Raw genomic sequence first — 15,968 nt, 5'->3', positions numbered from 1 at the left:
AAAAAAAGTGCAGCAGAGGTGTTTTACAGCATAGAAAGCTACAGGACACTACCCTCTGCCAACAAAGTGGGACCACCCAATAAGAACATCAGGAACCCGTTAAATACTTTGTTCAGACTTTAAAAAGAAGTCCAGACAAAGTGCTTAAGTTCATTTAATTTCTTTCTGATGCTTTTCTGCTGGGTCACAGAGGACTTTCAAGTTGGACGCTAGTGCTGTAAGGATATGGGAGAGTTAAATCATTACAAACATTTCTGATGTTGATTTAGATGCAAGATGAAGGCAATAGTGCATATTTGGAAAAGTGATTTTATTTTTCATCTTTTGGGCCCCGAGTGCATTCATCTACTTAGTTGTATGTTGCCAAAAGTTGCTTTGCTTGTTCAGGTGGTCTTAAGTTTTGATAAATGGCATTACACTGGTTTTGCTAAGTCACATCTACAAACATTATAACATTGCACTCTGTCCATTTACATTGTTTATCATACAGCAGTTCATTGGTGGCCTCTTTCTTAAATATTTATAGATATTGCATTCTCCATCTTTGCCATGATTTTTCTCTGGAATTTATTGCATTTTGTTTATGTTTGTCAGTCCGTATGTCAGTCTGTAGAGTTCCTGAACTGGGTCAGTGTGTGGCCTGCTGCTGTCAACCAGTAAACCAAACTTAAGTTACCAAAGACGTTTTTTGGATCTATATTACTTGCACATTTATTGGCATTTGAACACTTTACATTTGTATTTTGTACCCTGACTTACTCTATATTACTTGCACATTTATTGGCATTTGAACACTTTACATTTGTATTTTGTACCCTGACTTACTCTATATTACTTGCACATTTATTGGCATTTGAACACTTTACATTTGTATTTTGTACCCTGACTTACTCTATATTACTTGCACATTTATTGGCATTTGAACACTTTACATTTGTATTTTGTACCCTGACTTACTCTATATTACTTGCACATTTATTGGCATTTGAACACTTTACATTTGTATTTTGTACCCTGACTTACTCTATATTACTTGCACATTTATTGGCATTTGAACACTTTACATTTGTATTCTGTACCCTGACTTACTCTATATTACTTGCACATTTATTGGCATTTGAACACTTTACATTTGTATTCTCTACCCTGATTTACTTTATTTGTATTTAGTATTGCATCATTATCTATGTACCTGGTTGTTTCTTGCTCAATATGTATGACATGAAGTATGCAGCATTGGACCATTAAAGAATATTTGTCTGGAGCTGGTACAGTAGGAAAGTTGAAAGAATGTCTGTGTAGTTCACTTGTGGTGCTGCTTGAACTAGGTTTGTCCTGGATCAGTCAGTCCACTTTAGTGATATATTATGCAGCTTATGTTTTTCATCTTCAGCCACAATGGTTTGTAAATTATTTTGGAATCGTTTCTAAAACTACTATTTTCATACACTGCTGAGCATTGTTCAAATGTATTAGAACATCTGGACTTCAGTTTCATTTTCACTGTTATTACTGAAAATACAGTTAATTTACTTGCCCCCCCCCAACTTCCTCATCCTCTATTTAATTCTGAACACTGACAACACGGTGGTCTGCATACTTTCACCCTCCCACAAAACCATTAAAAAAACAACAAGAGCAGGACCTCAGTAGTCCGGTATACTGGCTCCAAATAGTAATCAGCCCATCAAAGGCCAACTCAGTGATCTTTGGAACAAAGCACTATCTCAAACAACTGCTCTCAAACTGGTCTGTCACACATTCCGTAGAAAATATCCATCAAAACAACACTCACTTAATATAACTTGACATTTCGCTTGATTAGTCTCTCTTTCTTGAACACCACATGCAGTAGACAAAATCAAGAGTGAAAACAATTCTATTCTGATCATGGAAAATTGTCCTGTGCTGCCTTGGCAGAATTAGTAGCAAGGGAATCTAGCACCCAAAGTTGCACAGTCGTTTTACAAAAGTCCTAGGTGATAATATACATAATTCATAATGATTAGATTGTGATGGTGTCATGTGTAACCTGACACCCAGGGCAAGACCCCACCCTCCTTGTTCTTCCTTCCACTCTGATGGATGAGTTTTGCTACATTTGCTATGGTTTGCCACCATGGTAAGAAATGCTCTCCTGAAATGCTGCAGCTAGAAAAACAACAGTACCTATACATGCAGGTCTGCTCCACACTTATACAGCTCTCTGGCAGGAAACACTGTACTCTCTCCTACTTCCTTGAAGTGATTAATGTCTTACAATAACATTGCCAAAAGAATCGATTAAAATCTTACAAAATAGAATATTCTGCTGCATAGGGTTACCACCTGTCCCACTTTGCGAGGGACAGTCCCACTTTGGGCAGTTGTGTCCTGCAAATAAATTTAAAAAAATAGCAGATGTCCTGACATTTTAGGACAAAAATATTTCCTAAATTTTCCTTAATAGTTGCATAGAACAGTTGTTTTTTTTATCTGAAACACCTAAATGTTATATGAAATAGCATAAGCAACTCAAATGCTACAAGAATAAGCTTCTATTTTGGCAAAAAAGTGATGTTCTATCCTTTGTACTGGTCATGGGTATGTTTTGTCCTGCAAAATCTGACATTTCTACAAAAAAATGTCCCACTTTGTTCATTTGAAAAGGTGGCAACCCTACTGCTGCACAAACTGTCTACTAGAAATGCATCTGTAAGTGTGCACAGAGAAAAATCCCAGCATACAAAAGCAAAAATAATATGTTGACTGTGAGTATATTGATGTTAGCCGATTTTTCTCCAGTTGAATACAGTCAACAGACCTCTTTCCAAACATGGCCATAAATTACATAAATTATACAACACAAGGAAATTTTAAGATGTCAAGGAGAAAAGTATTCATTCATCGCACGTAAGTCTTCTAAGATACCAACTGCTCTCCAACACAACTTGACAGCACTATCAGCCATTATATCCATACAACATTCATCTACTGAACCCTCAGCTATGCTCCTTTTTTCTAACCCAAAATGGTTTCTACTTGGTATGAGTAAACTTTCATTAACTAACATGTAGAGTAGCTAAGCTATACACTCACCATGGGTGCCGCCATGTTTGAAACATCACACGTCCTGCAATAGATACTCACCATAAACACACCCTCATAAAATACATCAAATACGACAACAATAATGTTGCATTATATTTCTGTCAAATTGTCTTGGATTCCTTGGTATTAGCTGGGATTCTATGGGTGTCTATTAACAACAGCTGGCAGTTTGCAAAAAGTTAGTGACCGCTATGAACAACAGGCTGTCCCTCCTGATTCTGGCTGGGTCTGGGTCTCTCTGGGGTCTGGGATGGGATTTCTGGAATTGCTGGGTAGACCATCTGCACAACTTGAGCTTGGCTTGGCTAGTTGGCTGCCATTGACCGAAGCAGAATGCAGGCAGAAGTTTAATACTTCAAAGTTCACTTCACTTAAGAATATTCAAAGTAAATAAGAGCTATACAGCTCCTCTCTGAGTCTGCTCGATACAGGTTGTGCTGTGCTTGCAGGCTGCTGAGAATGAACAGTCATTCATTCAAATCAATGTAGTGTAAGTCTAACTTTGAGTATGAACATCAACATATGTGAAAAAAAAGGTTAACAAACTGTCCAATCCCTATTCTGACAGGCTGGCACTGTCCCTTACAAAGATAACATCATCGTGTGTGTCGTGCACATGATGACATCAGTATCAACTTTCAAAAAAAAAAGTAAACAAACTGTCCAAGCCCTATTCTGACAGTCTGGCAATGTCCGTCACAAAAATGATGTTATCGTGCATGCCATGCAAGTGATGACATCAGTATCAATGTTCAAAAAAAAAAAAAAAAAAAGGTAAACAAACTGTCCAAGCCCTATTCTGACATTCTGGTAGTGTCCCTTACAAAGAGGACATCATCGCGCGTGCCATGCACATGATGACATCAGTATCAACGTTCAAAAAAAAAAAAGGTAAACAAACTGTCTAAGCCCTATTTTAATAGGCTCCAGTGTCCCTTACAAATATGACATCATCGTGTGTGCCGTGCACATGATGACATCAGTATCAACATTCAAAAACAAAAAAAAAAAAGGTAAAGAAACTGTCCAAGCCCTATTCTGACAGGCTGGCAGTGTCAGTCACAAAGATGACATCATCGTGCATGCCGTGTACATGATGACATCAGTATAAACATTAAAAAAAAAAAAAATACTGGAATTAAAGGGCCATTCAGGAATTTGTGGAACCCCATTATTTGGACCGCAAAACCAGTAAATACTGAGGAATTTGGTATGGTTGAGAGATATGCCAGAAAAGTACACGGTAAACTGAAGTACTCATGCCCCTGTCATTTACAAATTATTTTATTTATGAAGGGAATAAAGTTAAATTTGTTAAAGCCTGTAACCTGTTGTAATCTTATATTGCAGGGTGCCACTGTGGGACTGTTGTTAAATCCCTCTACTCTCATCTACAAAAAACATCTACAATAAGGCAATTTTTGTCTCAAGCAGACCTGGCAGTAGTAGTTCATGCATTGGTCTCATTGCAGCATAGCTGGATTTCAGTAATAATGTTTACCTAGGACTTCCAATAACAAAACTTGATTGCCAACAGTTTATGCAGACGTCTGCTGCCAGGTAACTAACTTGTGTTCTTCATAGGTTGCACAGGAAGCTAGTTTAGATTAGGGTGTTTGTCTTTACATAACTTGGGTTCCTCCTACCTGAAAGAGTTAGTGGTATCTCTGGAATATGATCCTTTGCCTATCAATCATCCCATCTGTGGGTCCTGTTACCTAAATTGCTCTGGAAGCCAGCTTCTGTAGATCAGTCAAAAATATCTTTTCAATATCATATATGAAGGGAACAGATGATTTGTTTGAACTGTTTACTAACTCTTTCTGTTAATGGTTTGTTTTATTATTTGCTATTCATGCTAGTTGAATTCTACAAGGTGATCTGTGGAAAAAACACCAAAATAAAATTGATGCTGGAGTTCTCCTCTTATGTACAAAACCTTCAGCAAGCATGTACTCTTATAAAAATGAGCTCAAATTAAATACAAAAAAGTACAACATTGTAATATCTGGTAGACACCCTCCCCTCCTCTAGACATATCAAACAGCTAGAAAGACCCCAGAGGTTCCTAACTCAGAAGATCATTGGCTTAAAAACCCTAAGCTATCAGAAAAAAATTGGATGCATTGTCCTTTTATTCAGTGTCTTATAAAGCCTAAGCTATCAGAAACGATTGGATGCATTGTCCCTTTATTCAGTGTCTTATAGCCCCTAAGCTAACAGGAAAGATTGGATGCATTGTGCCTTTATTCGCTGTCTTATAGGCCCTAAGCTAACCGAAAATATTGGATGCATTGTCCCTTTATTTAGTGTCTTATAGATCCTAAGCTAACAGAAAAGATTGGATGCATTGTCCCTTTATTCAGTGTCTAAAAACTCAAAGCTACCAGAAAAGATTGGATTCATTGTCCCTTTATTCAATGCCTTGTAGACTTCTAAGGTGAGATCAAGACCTTGTCTCCTATGCCATTAGGGACCCAGTTACTGGGTTCATAGGCAAGTGCTATGCTAACTGTCCCTGCAGGTCATTGTAAACTTAGCCAGTTTTCCTTTCAAAGGTAAAAATCAAACCCTGTAGCCTGTTTGTGAGATAAATATTTTAACCATTATTACAACCCCCATCCAGTGGTCCTGGAGCTATTTTTATCTCTACTAGTTAAATAGTTTCACTATTACTGGAAACAGGAAACTAAATCTTCACCAGCAGGTAAATGAAACATGATGGAGAGATAGCTTTGTCATGCAGCAGTTCCCCTAATCTTCACGAGCAGATAAGTTAAACATGATGGAGAGATAGCTTCATCATGCAGCACTTCCTCTAATCTTCACCAGCAGGTAAATTAAACATGATGGAGAGATAGCGTCATCATGCAGCACTTGCCCTATCTCTGAAGCAGACTCCCTTACAAATTAACCTGTGTGAAACACTATCTTCCTTCATTCAGGACCTGGATGATTAGATTGCTACTCTCAAATTCTCCTCCTGCTTGACTACGCTTGCCTTCCTCGAGATAAAGTGTGTACAGTCTGAGGTTAGATCCTGGTGATGTGCAAATGGTACATGACTCAGTATCTTGAATTTCATATGATTTCTATTGGGATTGTGGATAGATGGATGTAACCCCCCTTTTAATTGCTGTATTACTTGCCTGCATAACATGATCTATATACAATTGAAAGATTGTCCATGTATCAGCAGATGTCTGCTATCCTGATGACTACTTGTAAGACACAGTCTGATATCCTACCTGTACTATGGCATGCCTTGTTTGTCTTTCTAAAAAAGCTACAGAATGTACCTCTTAAACTGTTAGTCCAAGAAATCTGGACAAAGCCTGCAATAATTTTGGTACAAAGGCCCAAAAGTAGGGACAGATTCAAAGTATTGCTCTTACAATCCTAGAAAGTTGCTAAAATAACAGGATATGCATTAAAGTGCATTTTCTTAAGGATATGAAGTCTGAAATTCAAATGTATGACATTATTTACTAATTCCACTCATCAGGTCATCCCAGTGATTTGCCAGAAAAATAAAAATGTTATGAAGGTCAAACCAAAATTCTGAGGCAAAAATCCAAACATTCTGCGAAAATCTGAGCAGTTGAGTGGTATGCTACAGACCTTTAAAGAGCATGCCTTAGAAAAACTTGCTGATGACCGAAAATAGAACATCGCTGTTAAATGCTTCTAACTTCCTGTAATTTTAAGGGCTTAGTCCATGATGTGTTTCCTATTTATTAAGGTACTCCATTTTGAATTCCATATTCTGTTTACAACTAAATGCTATCTATTTACACGTTTAGCTCTGTTCAGGTCTCAGAAAACAGACCTTGTATACCTATTCATAAGTATTTAAAAAAAAATCCTTTTTATTCCTGGCTGCAAACAATAAATATATTCTACCCAGCTGTTTCAATATTGCCACTGAATTTAAGAAGCAGTGTACTCTCTCTCTCTCTCATGTAATTTTCTACTGCTGTTTTGTTTATCATTCTTTTTGCAGTTTGCTCACCAATGCTCGCCGATAAATCAGTTCATTTGTTTGTTCCCCTTTGCATGTCTTAGCATGTACTCTTACCTCACAAGGTTATGAATTGTTCCTACATGGTAAATATTAATGTTGCAGTATTAGCATTGTTGATTTTTTTTCTGCACATCATTTGTTGGCTCCATCCATAATTCCTATTATGGCATTTTAAATAGAAGATGGTCTGAATCAAAGAGCAACATGGTGTTAATCATTGTTTATTTTTACCACTGTCATTTTGTTCTGACGTGCATTTGTTTCTTTCTAGCAATGTTAGTGTAAGATTTACTGCAAATGTTTTGAGGGATAGGTTGTGGCTGATACTATTCCAGATGGAAAATATTTAAGAAGTAAAAAAAAATAAAATGCAGATATGCATGCTTATCTATAAATTGCATTGACACTGCATACCTGGTGCAGCTGTGTTACATTGCTGGTGGTGATAGCATGATGAAACAGTTTAATAGTAATGTGTAGGTAATTAAAACTGCCCTATCCCCCTTTCCATTAAGACATTGCAATCATTCCAAAACTGTCTTATCCTTATATTTTGTAGTAACACAGGTCTGTGTCAGGAGCACAATAGCTGTTTCAAAGATAACTTTATTATATGTCTTAACATCACTGTAAAAGATTTGATCTGCAATAACAGTAAAGCTTGCTGTCTTACTAACTTCATAGTTGCTTAACCTTGTGGTTACTGGTATCCTTTTATCCCAGAGGTTCAATAAATTCAAGGGGGATTGAGGGTGGAGAGGGATTGCCCTCCCAAAAATAATTGTTCTTTGAAAAGAAAGGACAGTAATAGTGTAGCATATGTTTCCTCTCTTAGATGGCTTGATGTCTATGCCCATGATGTACTGAAATAAACTCCATACCTCTCAGCTGTACTGATTTTCACAGAATGTCCAGATTTTTCCCTCATATTTTTGGTCTGTGTCTCATAAAATTTTGGTTTTCTGTCAAATCAGAATATAATGACAGTGATTTGAGTTTCATTCTTCATACCCTTCAGAAAACTCATGCTAATGCAAGACCTGTCCTATCTACTTTCTAAGTTTTTATGAGCAGTATTTAAAAAGTGTCTCTAATTTGGGGCTTTTGCCCCACCCCCATTATTTATAGCTTTGTCCAGATGTCTTGTTCTAAGAGGTTGAGAGGTATGACTGCTACATAGTGCCATATGTTACTCAAAAAAATCACTGCATTTTTTTCTGTGTCTAAACAAAGTAGATCCATGTTTTCTTGTCATTAATAAATGTGGAATGGATGACAGTGTTTCACATTTTGTACTTCACTTTCTTCAGAATATGTCATGTAGGATAGTTCATTTCATACTTCAGCTTTTCAGAGCTGTCATGCTTCTGTTTGTGGGATTTGCAGATGCAAAATATATCATTCCTGCATACCAATATATTTTCTAATTCTGTTATTGCCAATGAGGTTGTTCTACTTTACACAATGTGGCTGATATGATACTATCATTGTTAAAATATCTATGACAATAAGGAATCTTCAGTCTCCATATTCCATAATTTACGCAACAAAAATCCTATTTATATTAATTGTAGCCCCTTCCTAAAACAAGTTAGTGCAGTGAATGCCAGCCATACCCCAATAAATCAAATCCTATTAGCACTGTAATAGTTTGTGAGCAGGCATAATTTTGTTTTTTTTTCTGTATTAAAGATGATGCTAAGCAAAATTAAAAAAAATAAATAATTTTGCCCATTTTAAATGTAAATGGCCATTTGTAATGATCACTGACCTTAACCAGCTGCCACTTGACCCCGATCTGTACCATTCAGAGCACCAGAAGCATCTTCTGACTTGACTATTACTAATACTGTCCAGTGGGAAATATTCTGAACTGCTCATGTATTTCTTTTAGCCAGCCTTGTATTATTACCTTTAGATAAATATTTAAACTTTCGTTAATAAATTAGCCATTTGTATGCTGTTCCAAAGAATATTGTTGAACCATTGTGGTTAATATTCATGTTCAATGTTGCACTGAAGAGCAAGACAGTAAACTGGATTGGCAAATAAGGGTGGTAGTGCCATTTTCAGAAATGAAAAAAAAGAGTGTATGTTTCATGGGAAGATTCTCCTCTTCAGACTGGTCGAGAAAACTTATTCAAGAGTACTAGAAACAAGATCCCACCTGATAACCAGCCCTCTGGATCAGTAGGATGGACTTGGGTTCCATTCTGATCATGGGAAAGGGAATCAGCTGTTTGCCCTGGAGCACAATATGGAGTGATTTCAGAGAGTTTCACCGTTAATGTCTGTCTAGGTAAAGTATGTCTTCAATGAGGTGTTGAAACAATATGGTGTCTGTTGGCCACTGTTAAATGCCATTAGGTCCACTACATTTGCAGTTCTGTCAGAAAAAAAATTATGTTAACTCAGAAACAATGAAGTATGTCATAGGACTCCACTAAAGGTACATCTTGTCTTCCCTGTGGTTCATGCTTTTCACTCACATGATATTAAATGAGTACCAAAGTATGGAGAATATTCTAACTGTGGGCATTAGAGCTGCATATTTCTTCTTGGTCGATGACGTCCTGTTTGCATCAAATGCAGTGAAGCAGTTTTCATCAGAGTTTGTAGTGGAATTGATAATAACTGGCAATTCCAAATCAGAATTTATGATTATCTCCTGAAAAAAGAGTAAGTGCTTTATGCAGGTTTAAGGGGAATGGCTTCACCAAATGGAGGCTTTTAAATGTCTTGGGGTCTTGGTCCAAAAGATAACAAAATGATTAAAAAACTGTCCAGCAGATGGTTGCAGTGGTCATGCTATTGTATGTATTGCAGTGCTGGAGTGGGAACAAAGAAGAAAGTTTTACCAAGCTGCCTGTTTCCTCATCTTCACCTGTAGTTATTAGATTTGGGAAGTGGCTGAATAGATCAAAGATACAAATGATAGAAAGGAGGTCCCTTAGTAGGGTTGCTAAGCTTGCTACCAATGATAGGTTAAGGAGCTTGGCATTACAAAAGGGTCATGGACTTTGGCCAGTGCTCCTATTTGTTAAGTAGAGTCAGCAGAGTGGATTTGAACCCTCAGTGGGATATCACATGGGTGCTCTACATAAGTGGTTTACCAGGCATGGGCCACTGACAAGAATGTTGATGGCATACATAGAACATGCAGGATAAATTATATGACTTTGCTGACATGGGAGCAGATGGAGATACTGCAGGCTGAGTTGGTGATTGCTGGTGACCTTCAGTAGGGAAAGCATTTAACAAAATGGATAGATAGATTGATGAGTGGACTGAATGATAAAATATTCTGCAGATTAGACAGACTTTTTGGACACAGTATATAGCAATACCTTTCAAAAAAGATGCCATACAATTAAAGTGTTTTCTTAACAATCAGTGAAAGAAAACACTGGGTAAAATGTTTGTAATCTTTAGCTGAATAAGCATGTTGGACAAAATTCCCTTTTCAGGGTTGTCTATGGAGCACTGTCTGATTAAGTGAATTGCTCAGAGTCATACAGTGAACAAAAGGAGCGAAGGGGAAGAAAACCCTGGACTACAGGAATATTTCTGCAAAAGCAAGCTTAAAGAAGTAATGAATGTGTTGTGTATTACAAATGCATTATCAGTCTTTTTTGAAATATAATATATAGAGAATTGTTATCCTTCTTATGGCCTTGCAAGTGTTGTTTTTCAGACTGAGATTAAAGGACGCTGTGTACATCAGAATGGGATTTACTACTTAGTGCAGGAAATTATGTACTTCAGGCACTAGCATTTATATTACAGAAACTTACACAGAGTTAAAATAATTAGCAAAAAAAGCTCAGAGCCATTGTCTGTCACTTTTAATTTCATTGTTGTACCTGCATAATTAGGTGTTAGAAGCCACTGGCCATTTTCTGGTCATTTGCAATATTTTATTCAATAATTTAAAACATTTCCAAGAAAGCAGAATGTTATACTAAAGAGCTGAATTAATGTAGGTTCATTTTAAACAGCAAGAAGTGAAGCATTGCCTTAGGTTCATCTAATTTGGACCTGCTGGGAACAATTTGAGCATTTCTGGGTTGTGATATTGTACACGTTTTATTGGATTAAAAAACAAATAATTTCAACATTTTTCCTCAGGCTTTTAAATGCTATATGATTGTTTCTAATCCGTTATGTACATATTGCATATAGTTCTTGTTTTATTACTTTGAATTAAACATTAATGACATTGTTAATAAAACCCTAAATAGGTGTATATTTCATTAGATATGTAGACTTTGCACTTGCTATCCTTACATAATAAGGTAATGTTTACTACAGTGTGGAATTATTTAGTGTTGCCTTGTCTGCTGTTTCCTTGACACGGAGAATTACTTTACCATGGAATGGAATTTCTTTGGATTTGAGAAGTTGGTTTTAAAAGAAAGGACAAATTCTATTTGTGTTTGAAATATATCAAATTTCTGAGGAGTGAACTCAATCAGCACTGCTGATGTCCTTTTCTATCTTTATATCTGAGATTATTATTTGGACTTAGAAATTCTTACTTGTGGAAAAATGTACCTGTCGGACAGTATTTTCATCCCGAGGCTTCAGTCATCTACATAAGTCACTGATAATATCAACTGATGGAGTTAGATTTTTTTCTGTCATCAATTTATCTGTAAGAAACAATTTATTTTTCCTGTGCAATTGCAGTATTGTATTTTATTTCACATCAGTTAATTTTAAAAGCAAAGTAGTTTTATTTGATTATTTATAAAATGTGAATGTTGCCTCATTTTATTGATGAAGGGGATCCTTATCATATTTATATGACTGTCAGTATCTGCCTCTTAGGACAGAAACTGTCTAGCAGATAATTCAAATTAATATATTGCTAGGCTTGCTGGAAGCATGTTAAATATCACAGATCTTGGTATCAGATTAGTAATCTGATTGGCGCAAGTGTGTCCAGCCAATAGAGGAATGGGATGATGTTCCTGAAGTAGTATCAGAATCCCTATCCTGAGAAGCATGACTAGTGGATGTGTATAAGAAAGCAGTCTGGTTAAGTCTCAGTTAATATTGATAAGATTGTAGAAGACATCAGGCTTAGACTGAGATGGATAAAATCCTGGGGAGTCACTGATTCTAACCATGTTCAGAAACGGACAGTGTAACACATATTACTGAGTGGCAAGTGAATATTACAACCCAAGGTAATAGTACATTTGCCATAATCTGTTAAGACCATAGATCCCAGTGATGTGGATTTAGTGTCTGTAACCCTTTCACATCATATTATTTTGTGGCAGTGGTGGGATTTAAACCTCTATATATGGCACATTATTTAGTAGGAGTGGTATGGGATTTAAATCCTGCCCCCTATTCAATGACAGTTAGCATAACTGCAATTAAAATGTCTATCTATTTCACATAATAGTTTTGATTTTGTCATTTATTTACTTTCATATGTATTTATGTATGTATTTGTTTCACTGTTTGTTTTTATGCAAATGAACATTAACTTGTCATTTGTACTACAATAGTCTGCTGTATGGTTAAATGCAAAGTGAATTGCTCTTTCTGATCTTCAACTCTCTGCCTTTCTAAAACGCTTGCCATTGTCTTTGTCGTTTGCTTTCTACACATTTCATCAAAACTAACCATGTTGAAGGTTCAGCTGGGCAAAACAAGCCATTCAAAGGCTTCAAATCTGTGAAAGCAGTAATAAAAAATGTTTTTTTTTTTTAATTTTTTCAGACGGTAGCCCCAGCTTTACTTATGTCTACTATGGTTACACAGCCTCTGAGTAAAGAAAGAAAGAACACTTTGAGACACATCCAAGGCAGAAACAAAACTACAACAGCAGTGATATATTAAGGGAAAAGAAATTACAGATTTCAAATTTGGGAATAGAAGTCCAGAAGACTTAAATATTATACTTGATTAGATGTAGGGAGGACTAGAGTCTCTCATCATTTATTTAAAATTGCTTTTGTGCCCACATCAGAGGAAAATAGGGAGCTTTTTATTGTACCCCCAAATGGACTCTAAGCACTATCACATTAGGCTAATGTTTTCAAGACTTCTGCAGTACACCTGTGTTTATTTTTTAATTTGCTATTCAAAACTGCCAGCATAAGTCACTAACTATAAACGTGTTCACCCGCCACCCACTCCCATAATTACTACCAATTCACTTTAATGAAAATATGCTCAGGAAGGCCTTTTCCTTTTGTAAACAAGCAGGGTCATAGTTTTCGGAGCATCAGTTTATAGGCTGAGCATGACTATTACTACTTACTACTACCTACTCAAAATACAGTGCAAAAATTGTATCACTAAATATCAAGGTCCATTTGTAAGACACCACCAAAAATTGTGTTTGGACAATTGTACAGTCTTTTGAAAAAGCAATTCAAAATTTAACTGGAACTAGAAAGTCTGGTTAGTCTAGCACAGTTACTGACAAAAAGGAACATTTTATTATTGATTCCAGAGCATCACGAGAAGCTTTTCCATTTTTGCTTATTTCCGTGCCTGCACTGTAACCACTTGTCCAGTCCTAGACAACTCAGCTATATCTATGGATGAGAAACCGATTTTCGGCTTTCTAGAGTCTCGTGTTAAATCACCAAAGGCTCTGGAAAACTCTACTTATAGGAGGACAGCCTCCGGCAGACTCCACTACAAATTTCTTCAGGCATGTAATATAGCCATTATCATCTTTCTGAAGCTCATCATTAATTTTTCTCCAATTGTTTGTAAATTCTCACACTCCTGGAAAAATTCTAATGCTGTATTTATGCTAAAAACATTCTATTTCATCGACACAGCTTAACTGATGCTTAGAAAATTGTAGCATTGTCATCTGTAGCCAATACCCAAGACAATGCCACAACCACTCACCACCAGGTAATATTGGGGTTTTTAGTTTGCTACTTAACCATCATCATGACTTTAGAGATGGGCATACAGCAAGGCAGCATTGTCCTTCTCTGATGCCAATTTACACTGAGTGAAAAAATGTTGAAAGCGTTACTGGAGCCATGATTGTTTACATTTCTAAGTATTCATTACATTGGCAATCGAAAATTGTTTAAGGAACTTTCCTTATATGGTCTCAGTTATACCTTCCTGAGCTGTTTCACAGACTACTGGCAGTATAGTTACTTTACAGTAATATATGATGAGCGTCAGTCATGGCTGCAACTAGTTCCGTGTAGGGTTCCTCAGGGTTCAGTCCTTAAGCATCTCTCATCATATCCTTAGGAAAGAAAAATATGTGCTTATATGCTGATGACATGGAATCTGGGATTCTGGATATTCCCCACCTGCACAGCATAGTCATCTTAGAGTCTGGAAATTCCCCACCTGCAGTTTGCTGCTCTGATCTGCACTCTACCTCAGCTTTGCCAAGTTTTTATCTAAATAGTGCTTCAATTCAGTCTTAGTAACAGGGGCGGCCCGTGCTATCAGACTGCTGGACTGCAGCCCCCTCAAATCAAAAAGAAAATAAAAAATAGAAAAAAAAATGTTTTTTAAATTTCGCGGACTTTGTGCAGTAGTCCTGACTACTGCGCATGCTCCTGGCAGTCCCCATAGGGAGACACAAGGAGACATCTGTGCACGTTAAACGTGCACAGACTCGCTGAGAGAATATGTCGGGGCCGGACTGCAACAGCAGCAGTCAGGATTTAGGGACAGTCCCACTGATCTCGGGAAGGAGTTTTTGAATGCAGCAGGGATCTCGCGGGTCTTGGGAGTATTGCGCAGGCAGGACGTTAGCTGGATGGATATTATGGAGAATGGACAGGACAGGTAAGTGTATTGATGGAATATATGGTGTGTGCTTGTATTTACTGTCTGAAATGTGTGGTGCTTACATAGAGAGAGTGTGTGTGTGAAAATGCCCCAAGTGCTCATGGTGGTGTGGTAGGGAATACCTCAGGCTTGAACCCAGTAGCCTGTATGCAGGTGTTAAAGACTTGAGTTCCCTACCCACCACCATTTGTAAAAAAAATTGCAGATTTTTGCCTCATATTTGATCTGATCTGTTCCTCATAATATCTGTGGTTTGTAAATATTTTAATGCTTGATATTTGATGGTGTAGTAGTAGCATTGTTGCCTCACAGCTGCAGATTCTCAGGTTTGATTCTTGGCTGGGGTTCCTTCTTTGTGGGGTCTGTATCTTCTCCCTGTGTTTGTGTGGGTTTGCTTTTGTGTCCTCCCATGTTACAAAGACATGTCTGCATTATTTCTTCCTGGGCCTCTGCTGAAAATTGTTTTTTTGTTCCAAGTCAGACTGTCCTGATTAACAAATGTTAAATAAAATTGACAGGCATTTGAATTTCAGACTTCAGGTTTCTGAATGCTTAATTCCTTGTATAATTGATGGTGCAGTGGTAGTATTGTTGCCTCGCAGCTATAGGTTTTCTGGTTTGATTCTTGGTTGGGGTGGCTTTTGTGTGGAGTCTGCATCTCCTCCCTGTGTTTGTGTGGATTTGTTCTGGTGCCCTGCCATTTTACAAAGACGTGTCTGCAGTTTTGATCCCTGCGTCTCTGCTGAAAATTGTTTTTGTTCTGTCCACAGTAAAACTGACAGGCATTTGAATTTCAGACTTCAGGTTTCTGAATGTTTAATCCCTTGCATAATTGATGGTGCAGTGGTAGTATTGTTATCTCACAGCTATAGGTTTTCTGGTTTGATTCTTGGTTGGGGTGGCTTCTGTGTGGAGTCTGCATCTCCTCCCTGTGTTTGTGTGGATTTGCTCTGGTGCCCTGCCATTTTACAAAGACGTGTCTGCAGTTTTAATCCTTGCGTCTTTGCTGAAAATTGTTTTTGTTCTGTCCACAGTAAAATTGACAGGCATTTGA

At 37.2% G+C, this 15,968-nt stretch overlaps 1 protein-coding gene across 3 annotated transcripts in view; it reads left to right on the top strand.

Annotated features, from left to right (window-relative positions):
* Positions 1-15,968, top strand: part of CALCR (calcitonin receptor) — a 2,888,559-nt gene that overhangs the window by 2,028,925 nt on the left and 843,666 nt on the right. The window lies entirely within an intron of this gene.

The sequence above is a fragment of the Protopterus annectens genome, chromosome 3.part1 (assembly GCF_019279795.1).
Source record: "Protopterus annectens isolate FY-2018-M chromosome 3.part1, PAN1.0, whole genome shotgun sequence".
NCBI lineage: Eukaryota > Metazoa > Chordata > Ceratodontiformes > Protopteridae > Protopterus > Protopterus annectens.
Note: the sequence above shows the minus strand (reverse complement) of the source record. Positions and strands in the feature narration are given on the sequence as shown.